Here is an 18,961-nt window from a genome sequence, read left to right as displayed (position 1 = left end):
TTATTTCCTTAGGAGTTAGGTTTCAATTGAGATTTCCTTGTAAATGTATCATTTTTCTTGATCAACATACATATGTTTTTTATGAACCTGCTCATTTATAATTCTTTTTGGAATGTAAAGGGATTTCTCTGTCAACTCCTTTGATCTCTTAAATCACTTACCCCCCCCCCCCCCCTTTTTTACAAAGTCACACTAGCGGCTGCCAATGCGGTAATGCCAACACAGCCCATTCAAAGTGAATGTGCTGTGTCGGCATTACTGCGTGACAGAGGGGGAGTTAACTTAGTAAATGGTTGATATTAGATTTACTTAATTAAACTAACTCCCTTTGGTATTTGAATTGGATCTCTCCTTTAATGTGGTCTAATCAAGGTCGATTATTATAATTTTGTTTTTCTGTTTGGAGGATTTTCTATGTGTTTTCTCTGGGCTTTTTTCTATAAACAATGCTTGTTCTTTTGCAAGATTTTCTTGATGTAAATTGGAAAGTTTATAAATTAAAAAAAAAAAAGGGAAGAATACTCCCCCAAAAGTCAAGCAGACAAGTGGAAGGTTTCAAAAAATTCTAAGAACACCAGAAGTCCAATACCTTCAAAACAGAAGGTTTTATTCTCCAATAAAATAATGTGAGTTGCATGAGCTATTCCATATTTGTGGTTTTGAGTTCAGATCTGCTGAGATGAGGCCCAACCTCAGTCTGGGCTCAGAAGGATATCAATTTTAGTCCTGACTTTGTCCCTTATCTAAACCAAAGATAATTTTTTACTTACTTTTTAATGGCATACAACTATTTTAAAGTCACTCTGAGAGCAAAGATATGTAAATTAAAGGCGGTTTGGGTTTTTTAAAATATACCTGGGACTCTTCTGAATTTTCACCCTGCTTTCCTTCACTTTTGACATGACAACCATACCATCATTTTCCAGGACGGGATTATTGTATTAGTAATACCTTGTCTGAATATACTCATCACTACCAAAACATCATCAAACCTTCCATTTCCCCTGTTCTTCTATTTGTCTGACCCAGCCATTTCTATCATATAAACCCCCTTGTGTGTGTGTGGGGGGGGGGGGGGGGGGGCTTTCCAGACTGTAAACTTTGATTCACTGCTCTCAATTCTAAATTACACAGTGTGTAATGGGGGAGGGGGAAGACTGAGCATACATCATCTTAAAGTTTCATAGCTCAGGACTCTGTTATGAGCTAAAGATGTTCAGAGGTACTTTCATCTTTTCTGTAAAATTCCCCCAGCTATGCACATGAACTGTCCGGGGACTCAAAGTTAGTCACATATTATAAAACTGTGTATCATTTGACTAAAATGTACTGTTCTGCATTACTTCCCACTGGGCATTGCAAGAGTTATGTGTGGTGTAACAGAGGCTGTCCTGGTCAAGCTTTGAAATAGAAACCAGAACAGGTTCAATGTTTTTGACAGATGGCAACACTGCACTCAAGTTTTAAAGTTTGTTTTATTTCCAGCCATTTGTGCATCAGAATAAAAGAAAGAAATTGCCAACATCCATAGCCAGAAGGCAATTTCTGGGTGAGCCCAGGAGTAGAATGGGTGGGCACACATATTTTGTCTCCACTCCTTCTTCCCACCCTCCCCCTAACACTCACATGTAAACAAATACTACCTTGACTTATGGGGATCCCCAAGCCCCACCAGCTGAAGATATTCTCTGCGGAACCCCTGGCCTTTCTGAACACTGTGGCAGTCAGCAGTAGCGCTTTCAGCTGCTGATGCTGGCACCCCAGTCGCACATGCTCAGTAACGCTAGGGGGCATGGCAGCCATTTTAATTCCCAGAGCAAGATGGGGCAGCAGCAGAGCAGGGGAGGGACTTACTCCTATCCCAGTCCACTACACCACCACTGATCACCTCCAGGTAAATCCTGGGGCTAGTGGGCAGAGGAATTCCAGTAATACTTTAGGGGGGGGCTTTGGTTTGGGGATTGGCTTATCTAAATGATGGGATTTGGGAGCATCAGTAAGTTGAGATTGGAGGTGTCATGGGGGTTGGGTGCTGCTATCAGGTGTCAGGGGGGCTGGTGCTGTCATCGGATGTAGATCAGGAAGGGGGACCAGATATGGGGGAAGATGTAATCCGTATTAATTTATTTATGCTTGGGCTCTCACCACATTACCTACAGTGGCAGATAGCATAAGCACCTGTGCTATCTAACACTGCATGTAACATGGCACTATGCAGAAAGGGGTATATTCTAGAAGTAGTGCCTAAAAATCAGCGCTGAAAATGTAACGTGCTTAGCGCAATTCTATAAAGGGACAGGGAAATGGGACTTGATATACCGCCTTTCTATGGTATTTTGCAACTACATTCATAAGTACATAAGCATCGCCATGCTGGGACAGACCAATGGTCCATCGAGCCCAGCACCCTATCACCGACAGCGGCCAAAAGAACAAGCAATTTGTCCCACCCATCCTAGAAATACTGTATTATTCCCTCGTTCATTCAATAACATTCTATGGCTTTTTCCTCCAGGAAGCCGTCCAACCCTTTTTTGAAGTCCGCTAAGTTAACCACCTTAACCACCTTTTCCAGCAGCGAATTCCAGAGTTTAACTACGTGTTGAGTGAAGAAAGATTTCCTCCGATTTGTTTTAAATTTATCACACTGCAGCTTCATCGCATGCCCCCTTGTCCTAGTATTTTTGGAAAGCGTAAACAGACACTCCACATCGACCCGTTCCATTCCACTCATTATCTTATAGACCTCTATCATATCTCCCCTCAGCCGCCTTTTCTCCAAGCTGAAGAGCCCCAGCCTCTTCAGCCTATCCTGATAGGGAAGTCATCCCATCCCCTGTATCATCTTTGTCGCCCTTCTCTGCACCTTTTCCAATTCCACTGTGTCTTTTTTGAGGTGCAGCGACCAGAATTGAACACAATACTTGAGGTGCAGTCGCACCATGGAGCGATACAATGGCAGAATAATATCCTTATTTTTGTTTTCAATCCCTTTCCTAATGATACCCAACATTCTATTTGCTTTCCTAGCCACAGCAGCACATTGAGCAGAAGTTTTCAATGTATCATCAACGACGACACCTAGATCTCTTTCTCGGTCTATGACTCCCAACACTGAACCTTGTATGACGTAGTTATAGTTTGGGTTCCTCTTTCCCACATGCATCACTTTGCACTTGTTCACATTAAACATCATCTGCCATTTAGACGCCCAGTCTCCCAATCTCGTAAGGTCCTCTTGTAGTTTTTCACAATCTTCCCGCGATTTGACTACTTTGAATAACTTTTATGTCATTGGCAAATTTGATTACCTCACTAGTTACCCCCATCTCTAGGTCATTTATGAATATGTTAAAAAGCAGAGGTCCCAGCACCGATCCCTGAGGGACCCCGCTAACTACCCTTCTCCATTGCAAATATTGACCCTTTAATCCTACTCTCTGAGGGACCCCACTAACTACTCTTCCCCATTGCAAATATTGACCTTTTAATTCTACTCTCTGTTTCCTATCTTTCAACCAGTTTTTAATCCACAGTAAGACACTACCTCCGATCCCATGTCCATCTAATTTCCTCTGTAGTCTTTCATGAGGGATCTTATCAAACGGTTTACATATATACAGGTACTTATTTTGTACCTTGGGCAATGGAAGAGTATATACATCCTTTATAGATTCATGCTTAGGTATAAACTGCGTCTAACTGTAGGTGCCTGCAATTAGGCTTGCTATGAGCAGGCTTAAATTCCGACACCTACAGTTAGGCACAGTGTGGCCTATCATGCCTAACATTCGGGAACGCCCCTTTGCATTATGAAGACGGTTCCTTATATCCTTGTTTTGACATATAATTTGATAGTAAGTATTTTACATTTATTTGTTTGGCATTTTTTTATTATTATTTTTATTTTTAATTTTTTTGAGCTGTTGTTTTACTATTCCTCAATATTTGAGATAATTATGGGTGCTCTATATATTTGTTCCTTTTTCAGCCGATCTTATTTAAGAAAGATACAGACTAGATAGGTGTCCTCAATTTTTTGTTTTTTTCCTAATGGTTTTGTTGTTTTTTAATGGTTTATTCAATTTTTATGTTCGTGCCCTTCTTTTACTGGTATTTTGGAATATATATGTAGTACATATGTTCTTATCCTGTTGGTTTTTGACAGATTTATATATTTAATGCATATTCTTTTTTATTTATTTATTTATCATTTTACTTAATTACATTCACATTTATCACATAAATGTAAGGAAATACAGAAATTAATATAAAAAGGAAAACATTTTCTCTCAACAATATATATTTACATAATTGTCCACAATTGGAAGATCCAAGATCAGGAAAACAATCTTAAAGAAAATAAGAAAAACTCAAAATGGTTAATCTTACACTTCACATTTTCTGAGGGAGGAAGGTTAATCGGTTATTGCAGCCGGTACAGTGGTAACTGAAGGAACTTGTTGCAGAGGATTCTTCATCTGTTTCCACAAACTCTTATAATTTCTTAGGTTCAAACAAATAAGTAATAAGGAAATAAAACACTTACAAGGGAATCACGCTAGGAAGGTCCCACCTAGGGCAATGATTCCTGGCTTGAAAGCCAAGACTTCACACCTCCCAGTCTGCGATTCCCTTGATGTGTCAGGAAATATATTCATCTTTGAACCCAAAAAACTATCAACCATGTATCGGAAGTACTATTTCAAAACATTGTTCCTATCTAAATCAAAGACGAAAGTCACTAATAATAACTCTATCTATAACTTCTGAATTTTCCAAAATGTCAGTTAAACTTACATCTCTTTTCTCTGATAACGAAGATTTTAAAGGAAATATAATTTTAGTCACCAAAAGGTGGCTATCAGAAGGTTTAAGCAAAGTATCAGAGAAATATTTCTTCAAGAATTCAGTAGCTGATATATAGGATATTATAGGCAAATTTATCATTCTCAAGTTATTTTCCCTTAATTGGTTCTCCAGAAATTCCAATTTATACAAGAAAGATAACTATTCTTCATTACCAAATTATCTGATTTTCATAGAGAAGCCATTTCCGTAATCAAAGTCTCTATTTTTATATCTTGGACTTCCACTTTGTTAGATAAGTATTAATATAAATTCTTTAACTCACATAGTGAAAAATTTTAACCATCTGAAGAAGAGAGTTATTCACACTCTGCAGCAATTCCTGTAGTACGTCCATTATGACATTATTGGCTTCACCAAGTCCAATTTCTCTACAGAAACCGCTCCAGATATCTTCGGGGGAAAGAGCTCACTCTCCAATCCCCCAGTTGGTTTATTATCCGAGTCGATGCTGGGCCAGGACCTCCTCGGGTCATATGAAAATCCTAACCCACTGCGGGCGTTTCCATTATTGACCTCCATAGCGAAGCATTACTATTTCCGGGTCTTGGAGGGGTCGTGCCAACAGGGGGACTCAAAATCACTCCCTCCACTGAGATTCGGCAATAAAGCCTTGCTGTTCCCCGAAGCAAGAACCGATATCCCTGACGTTATGACCCCGAATCTCTCCAAAATAGACTGAGAAGTGGTGGTAACCCCAGCCATGTTCGAGGAGGACAGCACCACGGCTTTGCCTTTTCTCTTCCCCATTCTCTGGGGAGCACGCCCTCTTCTTCAGGCATTCTGGTGTAAAACGGGAACTCAACTAGCGTACGTCCTCCCTCAACGCCATCTTGGATCCTCCAGGTTGGGACACTGTTTGTCTGGTTTCTCCTCAGAGGCCTGTCTGATATGGGTAACCCTACAGCATAGCCCTCTGAATCATTGAAACATGGAAGCTCCTCCACCACTTACAAGGTGGTGTCCCTTCGGAGGGGGTTAATGCATATTCTTATATATTTTTATATTATATGTTCAAATATTAATTTGATGTCTAATGTTATTTTAGATGTTCACTGTATATATTGTATGCATATGTATTTTTATATTATAATTTTCTCTGATATATTAATGTCCAATGTTATTTTATAAAATTTTGAATTAAAAAAAGCACTTTTAGGGTTTATAATTCATGTCTATGTTTTACACGTACAGTATAATTCATGTTTTATATTTTATATATATTTTATGTAATTTTATGTTTTATAATTTCACATATTTCTAATTTTATATGTTTGTTATTTATTATAGCCCCTGACGCAGCCCTATTGTTGGGCGAAACACGGCCTGTGTGGGGCATTTGTTTCATACACGGTATCCTCAATAAAGTCTTTTTGGATATTATACTGATCTGCTGGTTTGTTTTCCACATGCATTAGGATTTACATGTACATTATTACAGAATATATGTGCCTAAATCCTAATTATTGTCAATTAGTGCTGATAATTAGTTATCACCAATCTTGAGCGCTGATTGGCTTGTTACTCAATTAACTTACATGGGTTAAATTGGGCGTGTACCCAGTTTAATATACGTAACTCTTAGCACCTTATATAGAATTTGGCCCTAAGTGTCTGCAGATTTTATTGTTTGTGGGATACATCACAAAGGTCTGTTTGGAACTCCTTTACATGGCATATTATTCTGAGACTACAACAAAGGAAATTCAAGCAACCCTCCAACATCTAATATAGCATAATAAACAAAACAAAACAAAAAAAAGAAGAGAGAGCACCAAGTATGACAATCAAGATTTTAATTGATTTTACCTCTTGTTTTGTATACTTCCATTACTATTTTCATTTTGTTTGTTTTCTATGAACAATTGCGGCCCGAGCTGGGGGGGGGGGGGGGGGGGGCTATGGCCCTGCCCCGGCTCTGTCTCTCTGTGGCCTTGGTCACCATCAACACTGATCAGCACTCAGCTGCCTCAATATATTACAAAACTACAGTGCTCAGCCCCCAACATATGAGTGACTGTATCACACCTATCATTTATTCACCATAGCATGTACTCTAAATGTGGATTTGAATTTTTGATCTTAGATGTTAGCTTTGATTGCCAGGTGACAGCCAAGTGTATCCTAGCTGGGAGCCAGGGCCAGATTTATATATACAAGTTAGAAAAGCTTCAACTTAGGACCTCACATTACAAAGGGCCTCATACTCCTCTAGCATGCAAAACTATTAAACCTAAAAATTACTGCCTACTTAATTGATATGGGTCTCTTAAATGTTGCAGAATAGGAGCCACAATGCGCATAAATCTAGCCCTGCTGGGAGCACATTGTCAATTCTGTGTTAACTGTATGTTGCATCTCCTTTGGATCCTGGGCAAGTCAGCCCTTCGTTGCCTCAAGAACAAACCTAGACATTAAGCTCTCTGGAGACAGGGAAATACCTGCTATATCTGAATGTAAGTTGTCTTGAGCTGCTACTACAAAATGCATGAGTTAAATCCAAAATTCCTTCCACTTCCCCTACATGTGCAGGCCTTAAGCTCTTTATTTTACTGTGTTATCATGCCCCTTCCTTCCTTGTTCATGGAAGGTGATAATACAACAGCACTATTCATGGCATTTTGGCATGAGTGTATTGTATATTGTGGTTTAGTTCAAAAGCTGATGAACTAAAAGTTGACCTTGTTGCAGTCCCGTTAACTACAAAGGCTTAGGAAGGCAGGAAAACACTAACTCAATGGTCTCAAATTACCACTTAGCGCCATCTTGTGGTGGAGAAGAAACAGACTGTAGCCAAAGGAAAAAGTCTGAAGCTCTTTTATCAGACTTGGGCTAAAACAGAGAAGGAGGGATAATAAATATGACTAAATAAACATATGCATCTTGTAACTTATTGCACTGTTTCTTTCAAGAATATAAAAAATAAAATCAGAAAAAAACTGCAAACAAATATCTTAATGTCTCAGTGTACCAAACTATTTTAAAACAAAAAAAACTGTAAAAAAAAAACCAAAACAAAACATTTGTTCTTTCTATTTTTCTGTCTGGCAGAAAAATCTGACTTAGACCCAATGCAACCAAACAACTATCACCCTGTTTCAAACCAATAATTTTGCAGTCTATGGTTTTTCAATAGCTCCAATCCTATACTAAGGCAATTAATGTTTTACATCCAGTCAAGTTTCAGGACCAGCTTCCAAACTCCATGTTCACTTGGAACGAGGTAAGATTGCACTGATAGTATCCTTAGATCTATCATCCACATTCGATCTAATCAATCACAATCTCCTTCTTCAGTGTCTCGCTTCCTGAGGTACAGTGGTGGAAATAAGTATTTGATCCCTTGCTGATTTTGTAAGTTTGCCCACTGACAAAGACATGAGCAGCCCATAATTGAAGGGTAGGTTATTAGTAACAGTGAGAGATAGCACATCACAAATTAAATCCGGAAAATCACATTGTGGAAAGTATATGAATTTATTTGCATTCTGCAGAGGGAAATAAGTATTTAATCCCTCTGGCAAACAAGACCTAATACTTGGTGGCAAAACCCTTGTTGCAAGCACAGCGGTCAGACGTCTTCTGTAGTTGATGATGAGGTTTGCACACATGTCAGGAGGAATTTTGGTCCACTCCTCTTTGCAGATCATCTCTAAATCATTAAGAGTTCTGGGCTGTCGCTTGGCAACTCGCAGCTTCAGCTCCCTCCATAAGTTTTCAATGGGATTAAGGTCTGGTGACTGGCTAGGCCACTCCATGACCCTAATGTGCTTCTTCCTGAGCCACTCCTTTGTTGCCTTGGCTGTATGTTTTGGGTCATTGTCGTGCTGGAAGACCCAGCCACGACCCATTTTTTAAGGCCCTGGCGGAGGGAAGGAGGTTGTCACTCAGAATTGTACGGTACATGGCCCCATCCATTCTCCCATTGATGCGGTGAAGTAGTCCTGTGCCCTTAGCAGAGAAACACCCCCAAAACATAACATTTCCACCTCCATGCTTGACAGTGGGGACGGTGTTCTTTGGGTCATAGGCAGCATTTCTCTTCCTCCAAACACGGCAAGTTGAGTTCATGCCAAAGAGCTCAATTTTTGTCTCATCTGACCACAGCACCTTCTCCCAATCACTCTCGGCATCATCCAGGTGTTCACTGGCAAACTTCAGACGGGCCGTCACATGTGCCTTCCGGAGCAGGGGGACCTTGCAGGCACTGCAGGATTGCAATCCGTTATGTCGTAATGTGTTACCAATGGTTTTCGTGGTGACAGTGGTCCCAGCTGCCTTGAGATCATTGACAAGTTCCCCCCTTGTAGTTGTAGGCTGATTTCTAACCTTCCTCATGATCAAGGATACCCCACGAGGTGAGATTTTGCGTGGAGCCCCAGATCTTTGTCGATTGACAGTCATTTGTACTTCTTCCATTTTCTTACTATGGCACCAACAGTTGTCTCCTTCTCGCCCAGCGTCTTACTGATGGTTTTGTAGCCCATTCCAGCCTTGTGCAGGTGTATGATCTTGTCCCTGACATCCTTAGACAGCTCCTTGCTCTTGGCCATTTTGTAGAGGTTAGAGTCTGACTGATTCACTGAGTCTGTGGACAGGTGTCTTTCATACAGGTGACCATTGCCGACAGCTGTCTGTCATGCAGGTAACGAGTTGATTTGGAGCATCTACCAGGTCTGTAGGGGCCAGATCTCTTACTGGTTGGTGGGGGATCAAATACTTATTTCCCTCTGCAGAATGCAAATAAATTCATATACTTTCCACAATGTGATTTTCCGGATTTAATTTGTGATGTGCTATCTCTGACTGTTACCAATAACCTACCCTTCAATTATGGGCTGCTCATGTCTTTGTCAGTGGGCAAACTTACAAAATCAGCAAGGGATCAAATACTTATTTCCACCACTGTATCTCCAGAGTAGTTCATAAATGGTTCACTTCCTTTTTGGACCACTACTTTTTTCAGGTGACGCAACCTTCATCGTGTTCCTCCTCGCACACCCTATTATGTGGGGTCCCTCAGGGTTCTGACTTATCTCCTTCACTCTTCAATTTGTTTGTTAGCCCTTTGGCTTTGTTAATTCAGACTTTTGGCATCAGCTCCTATTCTTATGTCGATGACTTTCTTTTAATACATTACACAGATCCAGCATCTATAGATCTCCAACCTATCCAAAAGTGTCTGTGCAAGGTAGCACTGTGGCTTAAGGAACATCACCTCATGCTGAACCCTGAGAAGATGGTAAAAAGTTGATCACAGATTCACTACCCCCCCCCCCCCACCCCATGGTCAAACCTTTCCTGTTTGATAGATGCATTGTTCCAGGTGAATCATTCAGGTACTGAGGAATCATTAGCAATTTAGCATTATCTTCCCCCACACCAGTTTTTACTTCCTACACCAGCTATGGTCGGAATGTAATATAATTGTCTCTGTGTCATTATGTTCCTTTTCCTATGCCTACATTAATTCCCATTATGATTATTGCAATATTTTCTACACTGGTATCACAAAATCTAAACTCAAGCGTCTCCAGACCCTTCAAAATACTGCAGCATTTGTTATCTGTCTAGCCAAATGCCATGATCATGTCATACCACTTCTGGTTTCCGATAGAATTTTGAATTAAATTCAAGATCCTTATTCTAACACACAAGGTCCTTTATACTAGCAATCCCCCATACTTGGCTTCCCTGGTCATTCCATATATGTCAGCTCGCACTGTCCAGTCTTTATCTGACAACAGGTTAGGTCTTACCTTGCCCCTCCAATAAGATTGGAGTCAACACGATCCATGGCTTTCTACTCCCTTTCACCTGCCCTATGGAATGCTCTCCCGCAATATCTCCAACTAGAGAAGTCATATTCTATATCCCGTACATCCCTGAAAACCTACCTTTTTCAGCTTGCATTTAATATTTAACATTTTATTAGGCAGGTGCTGTGGCGGAAGAGATAGAATTATGGATGAGATGAGTGAGTGTGTCGATCCCTTTTAAGGGTTTTTTGGATGGCTGGTCTTTCCTGCTAATTTTATGGAGTTCTTTTCTTTCTTTTCAGTGAACTATTTAAAATTATAATGCCTTTATCGCTCCATGGTGTGACCTCACCTTGAGTATTCTGTTCAATTCTGGTTGCCGTATCACAAAAAAGATATAGCGGATTTAGAAAAGGTTCAAAACAGAGTGACCAAAATGATAAAGGGGATGGAACTCCTCTCATATGAGGAAAGGCTAAAGAGGTTAGGGCTCATCAGCTTGGAAAAGAGATGGCTGAGGGGGGATATGATTGATGTCTATAAAATCCCGAGTGCTGTAGAACAGGTCAAAGTGAATCGATTTTTCACTCTTTCAAAAATTCCAATACCGGGGACAGTCAATGAAATTACATGGAAATACTAAAAAAAAAAAATAGGAGGAAATATTTTTTCACTCAAAGAATAGTTATTGAGCTCTAGAACTCTTTGCCAGAGGATGTAGTAACTGCGGTTAGCATATCTGGGTTTAAAAAAGATTTGGACAAATTCCTGGAGGAAAAGTTCATAGACTGCTATTGAGATAGGCATGGGGGAAGCCAGTGCTTGCTCCGGGATAGGTATCATAGAATGTTGCTACTAATTGGGTTTCTGCCAGGTGCTTGTGACCTGGATTGGCTACTGCTGGAAACAGGATAGTGGGCTAGATGGACTATTAGTCTGACCCAGTATGGCTATTCTTATGTTCGATCTGTGCTGAATTAGAGGCAGTCAATAAACAACAAATAATTTTTATAAACTCTTCAAATATTTAACAGAACATAATATACATTTTCATGATCGAAAAATAAGGAAAATACACGCATTAGGTTTGAAAATGGGCCAGATTGGATTGAGTATTTCTAGAAAAATAAACTTCATTTAACAAACATCCTAGTGCATTTCTGTAGGATAGGCACATGGAGTCTCGGATGCCTTTATCCCTGGATAAATGAGTGAATGGTAACATAGTAGATGACGGCAGAAAAAGACCTGCATGGTCCATCCAGTCTGCCCAACAAGATAACTCATATGTGCTACTTTTTGTGTATACCCTACTTTGATTTGTACCTGTGCTCTTCAGGGCACAGACCGTATAAGTCTGCCCAGCACTATCCTCGCCTCCCAACCACCAGCCTCGCCTCCCAACCACCGGCTCTGGCACAGACTGTATAAGTCTGCCCAGCACTATCCCCGCCTCCCAACCACCAGCCCCGCCTCCCAATCTTGACTAAGCTCCTGAGGATCCATTCCTTCGGCACAGGATTCCTTTATGCTTATCCCACGCATGGAAAACAGGTGTGAGGATGTTATAATGCCGTTGTATCGCTCCATGGTGCGACCGCACCTTGAGTATTGTGTTCAATTCTGGTCGCCGCATCTCAAGAAAGATATAGTAGAATTGGAAAAGGTGCAGCGAAGGGCGACTAACATGATAGCGGGGATGGGACGACTTCCCTATGAAGAAAGACTAAGGAGGCTAGGGCTATTCAGCTTGGAGAGGAGACGGCTGAGGGGAGACATGATAGAGGTATATAAAATAATGAGTGGAGTGGAACAGGTGGATGTGAAGCATCTGTTCACGCTTTCCAAAAATACTAGGACTAGGGGGCATGCGATTAAACTACAGTGTAGTAAATTTAAAACAAATCGGAGAAAATTTTTCTTCACCCAATGTGTAATTAAACTCTGGAATTCATTGCCGGAAAATGTGGTGAAGGCGGTTAGCTTAGCAGAGTTTAAAAAGGGGTTGAATGGTTTCCTAAAGGACAAGTCCATAAACCGCTACTAAACGGACTTGGGAAAAATCCAAAATCCCAGGAATAACATGTATAGAATGTTTGTACGTTTGGGAAGCTTGCCAGGTGCCCTTGGCCTGGATTGGCCGCTGTTGTGGACAAGATGCTGGGCTCGATGGACCCTTGGTCTTTTCCCAGTATGGCATTACTTATGTACTTACTTATGTACTTATATGTTTGAATTCCGTTACTGTTTTCATTTCCACCGCCTCCCGTGGGAGGGCATTCCAAGCATCCACTACTCTCTCCGTGAAAAAATACTTCCTGACATTTTTCTTGAGTCTGCTCCCCTTCAATCTCATTTCATGTCCTCTTGTTCTATCATCTTCCCATCTCCGGAAAAGGTTCGTTTGCGGATTAATACCTTTCAAATATTTGAACGTTTGTATCATATCACCCCTGTTTCTCCTTTCCTCCAGAGTATACATGTTTAGTTCAGCAAGTCTCTCCTCATACGTCTTGTAACGCAAATCCCATACCATTCTCTTAGCTTTTCTTTGCACCGCTTCAATTCTTTTTACATCCTTAACAAGATACGGCCTTCAAAACTGAACACAATACTCCAGGTGGGGCCTCACCAACGACTTATACAGGGGCATCAACACCCCCTTTCTTCTGCTGGTCACCCTCTCTCTATACAGACTAACAACCTTCTAGCTACGGCCACCGCCTTGTCGCACTGTTTCGTCGCCTTCAAATCCTCAGATACTATCACCCCAAGATCCCTCTCTCCGCCCGTACCTATCAGACTCTCCCTGCCTAACACATACGTCTCCTGTGGATTTCTATTCCCTAAGTGCATCACTTTGCATTTCTTGGCTTTGAATTTTAATTGCCAAACCTTAGACCATTCTTCTAGCTTCCTCAGATCCTTTTTCATGTTTTCCACTCCCTCCCAGGTGTCCACTCTGTTACAGATCTTAGTATCATCTGCAAATAGGCAAACTTTACCTTCTAACCCTTCGGCAATGTCACTCACAAATATATTGAACAGAATCGGCCCCAGCACCGATCCCTGAGGCACTCCACTACTCACCTTTCCCTCCTCCGAGCGAATTCCATTCACCACCACCCTCTGGCGTCTGTCCGTCAACCAGTTCCTAATCCAGTTCACCACTTCAGGTCCTATCTTCAGCCCATCCAGTTTATTTAAGAGCCTCCTGTGGGGAACCGTGTCAAAAGCTTTGCTGAAATCTAAGTAGATTACCTCCATAGCTCGTCCCTGATTCAATTCTCCTGTCACCCAATCAAAAAACTGAATGAGATTAGTTTGGCACGATTTCCCTTTGGTAAAACCATGTTGTCTCGGATCTTGCAACTTATTGGCTTCCAGGAAATTCACTATCCTTTCCTTCAGCATCGCTTCCATTACTTTTCCAATAACCGAAGTGAGGCTTACCGGCCTGTAGTTTCCAGCTTCTTCCCTATCACCACTTTTGTGAAGAGGGACCACCTGTGCCGTTCTCCAATCCCTCGGAACCTTTCCTGTCTGCAAGGATATATTAAACAAATCTTTAAGAGGACCCGCCAAAACCTCTCTGAGCTCCCTCAATATCCTGGGGTGGATCCCGTCCGGTCCCATGGGTGAAGTGGCAGTATTACACCTTAAGGGTATGTAACAATAACTTGACTGGTTCCAAGACACCTTTTAATATATTTATCTGTGTTACATGTATCGTATATGTAACTATATATTATTTAATTTTATATTTTACTAATGAATATGGTGTTTTTAACATTTGATTGGTACTAAGCTATATTTGTAGAGGGGCATTTTTGATATGACGTCTAAATCGAACTTTGGGCATTTTGCACTAAGAGGGAGATTCTATATATGTTGCCTAAAAAATATTGGTGTGAAAATCAATGCTGACAACGTGTATTCTATAAACGGCACCTAGATTTAGGCGCAGTATATAGAATACACTTATAGGCATATTTTCAAAGCACTTTGGGAGGCTAAGTTCCATAGGTTTCTATGGAACTTTGGAAGGCTAAGTGCTTTGAAAATGAGCTTGTGTTGATATCTCAGCGCCTAAAACTACATGCCTCCATTTTCATTTTTTGAAACGGTATCATTGGTTACCCATCAAGCAACACATTATTTATAAAATAGCTATTCTCACGTTCTATGCCTTTCGCTCTGGACTTCCCAATTACCTTGCCTGCCATAAGATCCCTTTTCTCCTCCTCGTCTTCTTCGTTCTCTGAATGACCGTCATCTGGTCCTTCCCAGTCCAAAAATCGTCCACTACGAATCCACTAGATGCAGTGTTTTTTTCTTCCTTGCTCCACATATATGGATTAGCCTCCCCCCCACTTTCGTTCTGAAAGTTCTCTTAAAACTTTTAAGTCTGCATTGAAGACCTGGCTTTTTAAACAGGCATTTGAAGGGCCAGCTGCTTTGAGTCCCCGTTTTTCTTTTCTTTCTTACTGTCTTCTCGGTGTGTCTGTTTTTCTTTCCTATCTAATATAGGAGTTCATTTCTTTTTCTTTTTAAAATAAGATTTTCAGACTGTACATCGCTCTGCACTGCACTTTCAGCTAGAGCGGCCTAGCAAATTTTAATAAACTATAAACTATACCAATGAAAACATGGCGTAATTCCCAGCATGTAGATTTAGGCGCACTGGCCCATATTCTGTAACTATGCATGTAAATTTCTGAACTCTCACGAAATGCCCATTTCCCTGGCTATAACCATGCCTGTACATGTTAGAATTTAGGTGCAGTGCATTACAGAATGTGCTTAACGAGTTAGTGCACATAAATTCTAATTATTGCCAATTAGTGCTCATTATTGCTTGTTAAGAGATGTTATCAATGCTGATTAGCTTGTTAAGCCAATTAAGTTATGTGCATTGTTAGAGAATACACTTGGATTTTGGCACAGATCTCTAGGTGCACTATATAGAATCCAGGGGTAAAGGTCCAAAATACGAATAGGAAATATGACCATTTTTGAAACTGGAAAATGTTTGTTTTAAAATACCGTTTGTAACAAGGTTTTGTGCTCTGTATGTTTATCTTTTCAGGCCATTAAAATATATATATGTGAAAAATGTAGAAAATCAAGCCACTGAGATGTACGAGGGGCCAGCATGTTTAGCAGACTGGTCCCCAAAACATCCCAGGAGAGCAATGGGGCACCCTAGGGGACACTGCTGTGAACTTCATATAAATGCTTCCACTGTTGCTCCCTTATCTTGTCTGCTGAGCCCTCCAAAACCCACTACCCCTAACTGTACTCCAGTACAAAAGCCCTTAAGGGTAAAGGGAGTGCCTATATGTGGGTACAGTGGGTTTCTGGTGAGTTTTGGAGGGCTCACAGTTTCCACCACAAATGTAACAGGTAGAGGGAGGTATGGGTCTGGGTCCACCTGTCTACAGTGCACTGCACCCACCACTACACTACTCCAGGGACCTGCCTGCTGCTCTAATGGACCTGGCTATAACATATGAGGCTGCCATAGAGGCTGGTACTATTTTTATTCACATCTTTAGGGGGCGGGAGAGGGTCAGTGACCACTGGGGGAGCAAGGGGGCGGTCATCCCTGATTCCCTCCAGTGGTCATTTAGGACACCTTTTTGTTCCTTATTTGTTATAAAAACAGGTCTAGGCCAACCTGTTTAGATTTTCACCTAGATGTTTTCGTTTTGTTCCATTATGGCTGTAAAATGTCCAGGCACGCACTAAGCCCGTCCTAATCCCGCCTTCAAAATGCCCCGATGTCCCCTTGTGATTTGAACGCACTGCATTGATAAACATTTGCAAAACAGGTTTTGAAAATACAAATTTGGACATTTTGAGAATGCATTCATCCAAATGGTGCTTTATGGCACTGTTTGGACGTTTTTCTCTTTTGAAAATGATCTCTATAGTCTATTTGTCTATGTTTATTAGGTATGTGTATATCCATTTTTATGCTAACATTTTTATATGTTTATTAGTTCAGGCACCCTTTTATTCAGCTTTCTACAATAAGGGCTTTTTAAATTTACCTTTCATTGTGTCTTCTTCTTTATCACCTACCAAAGCCACCTCCTGGTCCTAGGAGTAGCCTAGTGGTTAGTGCAGTGGACTGTGATCCTGGGGAACTGGGTTCAATTCCCACAGCAGCTCCTTGTGACTCTGGGCAAGTCACTTAACCCTCCATTGCCCCTGGTACAAAATAAGTACCTGAATATGTGTAAACCGCTTTGAATGTAGTTGCAAAAACCTCAGAAAGGCGGTATATCAAGTCCCATTTCCCTTTCCATCTCCTTGCTAAGGACTGGGACTTCATCCCATGCTTTTCTTCCCTACCCCACTTGGTGATCCACCCCAGGTCTGCTGATCTCCTCATTCCTGATACTACACAGCCTTCACACCCAGACTTCAACTGCTGCCCAGAAATCACAGGAAGACAGTGCAGTGCCACCCTCATTGTCACCATTCTTAGCTTAATTATATCATCAACGCTTGGATTGTGTGCAATGATGTCACAGAAGGGCAAGGTTATGGAAGTCAGGAGAAGTGATGCTACCCAGGCCTGGATTGAGGCATAGGCAACACAGGTAACTGTCTAGGGCACCAAATTTCGGATGTACCCAAATACCAGAGTCAAAGAGGAGCCTGCGCCTGCTTACTTTAAAGAGTCATAGGCACTGCTACTTTAGAGAGACACCATTGGCATTACAGCCTTCCTAGGATCCTTATTGGGATTTTCAATCTTTAAGATCTCCGATACCTCTCTACCCCCCCACCCCCACCCCTTCTCTGGGTCTGCTGTCTGGTCTTGCCTGCGGTACCAAAACATTGAATCCAGCTCTGATGCTGCCAAATGTGAGGAGGGGGCAGTGCTTCTTCTGAGTCAGGAGCAGAGCTGGAGACAAGAAGGCAGATGTGTTAAAGAAATGGCATGGGCAGGGATGGTCAGCAGGTCAGTAATGTTAGAGAGGTGAATGGACATGGGCTGAGCAGATGAAAAGGGTGGGCAAGGAGGCCTTGCAATCATTTTAAGGAAAGAGTATGCTTTCATTTTTACATTTTAGAGGTGTTTTAGGGATAGGACTACATACAGTTTTAAAAGAATTCTAATGTTTTAATGTGATGACTAAGTTATTATGCCATTACAGTACCATTACTGGAATTGTTGATGAACTGGTGATTTACTGAATAACAAATTGAATTGGCAGTGCTAGAGCTTGATCAAGTGAAAGAGTGAGGTTGAAAGAATTTAAAATGGATGTCAAGAAGTATTGTGGCTATATTACAGTACCATCGGCATGCTATGCTTTAAAATAGAGGAAAAAGTTAATGAGGACAGGCAGGGGAGGGTAGAAGCAAGAACTAAAGCAAACCTAATAAGGAATTAAAAACTTGCACTCTTTGCTTTTGAAGTTTCCTTAATCCCCTTTTTTCAGTCTCCTCAGTGTTACCCGCTAAACTCTCACTGACGTCATCCACTATCCTGCCAAATTTTCTGAAGGAAGGACACAAACATCGGTTTGAAAGCTGTATACTACTTTCTCTTTGAAGTATTCTTACGCTGGTCTAGTAAAAAATAATCAAAGGCTACTACGAATCAAAAAGTCCTCAAGCCAATGTGACTCCTAGAAATTTTCATGTCAAGATCCAGCAGTCTTCTGTATTGTAAAAATTCCCAGAGAACTGGGCTTTTAGCCATGGCTCAGTTTCATTCTTTACAAGCTCAGACAGTACAGTATGTGTATCTGAGATTAAGAACTGTAACCATCCATGCGGAGAAATGCCTGGTACTAAAACAAGAGCATTTACATCAGGCAATGCAGACATGCCAAGTTACCCAGTTCCAGGCTGGAGAGTTTGGGATAGTTCTGGTTTTCTGACTACCTCATTATGGTGCACTATGGGACTTTCATCATTGATTTTAATGAGCAGGATCAGGTACTGCAAATACACACTGCTTTGGGATGTAAGTTCAAAATCAGGGCTATGTCAAAATCTTCAGTCTGAAACTGGGTAACTTGGCATTTCTGGACAATCAACAAAATGGAGTCTGGGTCTGTCTGTCTTACAACTGTGGTTGGGTGAAGGGGATCCATTTGATTTGATATTGTTTTTGTTTTACTCCAGGATTCCACCAGGTGGCAGCTGATTCCTAGAAAAGCAGAATCTTGCAACCTGCCCTTGGCAAGCGACAGGCTAGGGCAGAAGTTGAAAGTAGAAAAAGCTCTTTGCCATCTCAGGTTACAAGGGTTTGGCAGCCACCTGAAAACAGGGTATTTGTATGTCTCCCTGTTTCCTACTTGACTTCT

Source organism: Microcaecilia unicolor, chromosome 4 (genome assembly GCF_901765095.1).
Source record: "Microcaecilia unicolor chromosome 4, aMicUni1.1, whole genome shotgun sequence".
In the NCBI taxonomy this organism is placed as follows: Eukaryota; Metazoa; Chordata; class Amphibia; order Gymnophiona; family Siphonopidae; genus Microcaecilia; species Microcaecilia unicolor.
This window is presented reverse-complemented; position numbering follows the sequence as displayed.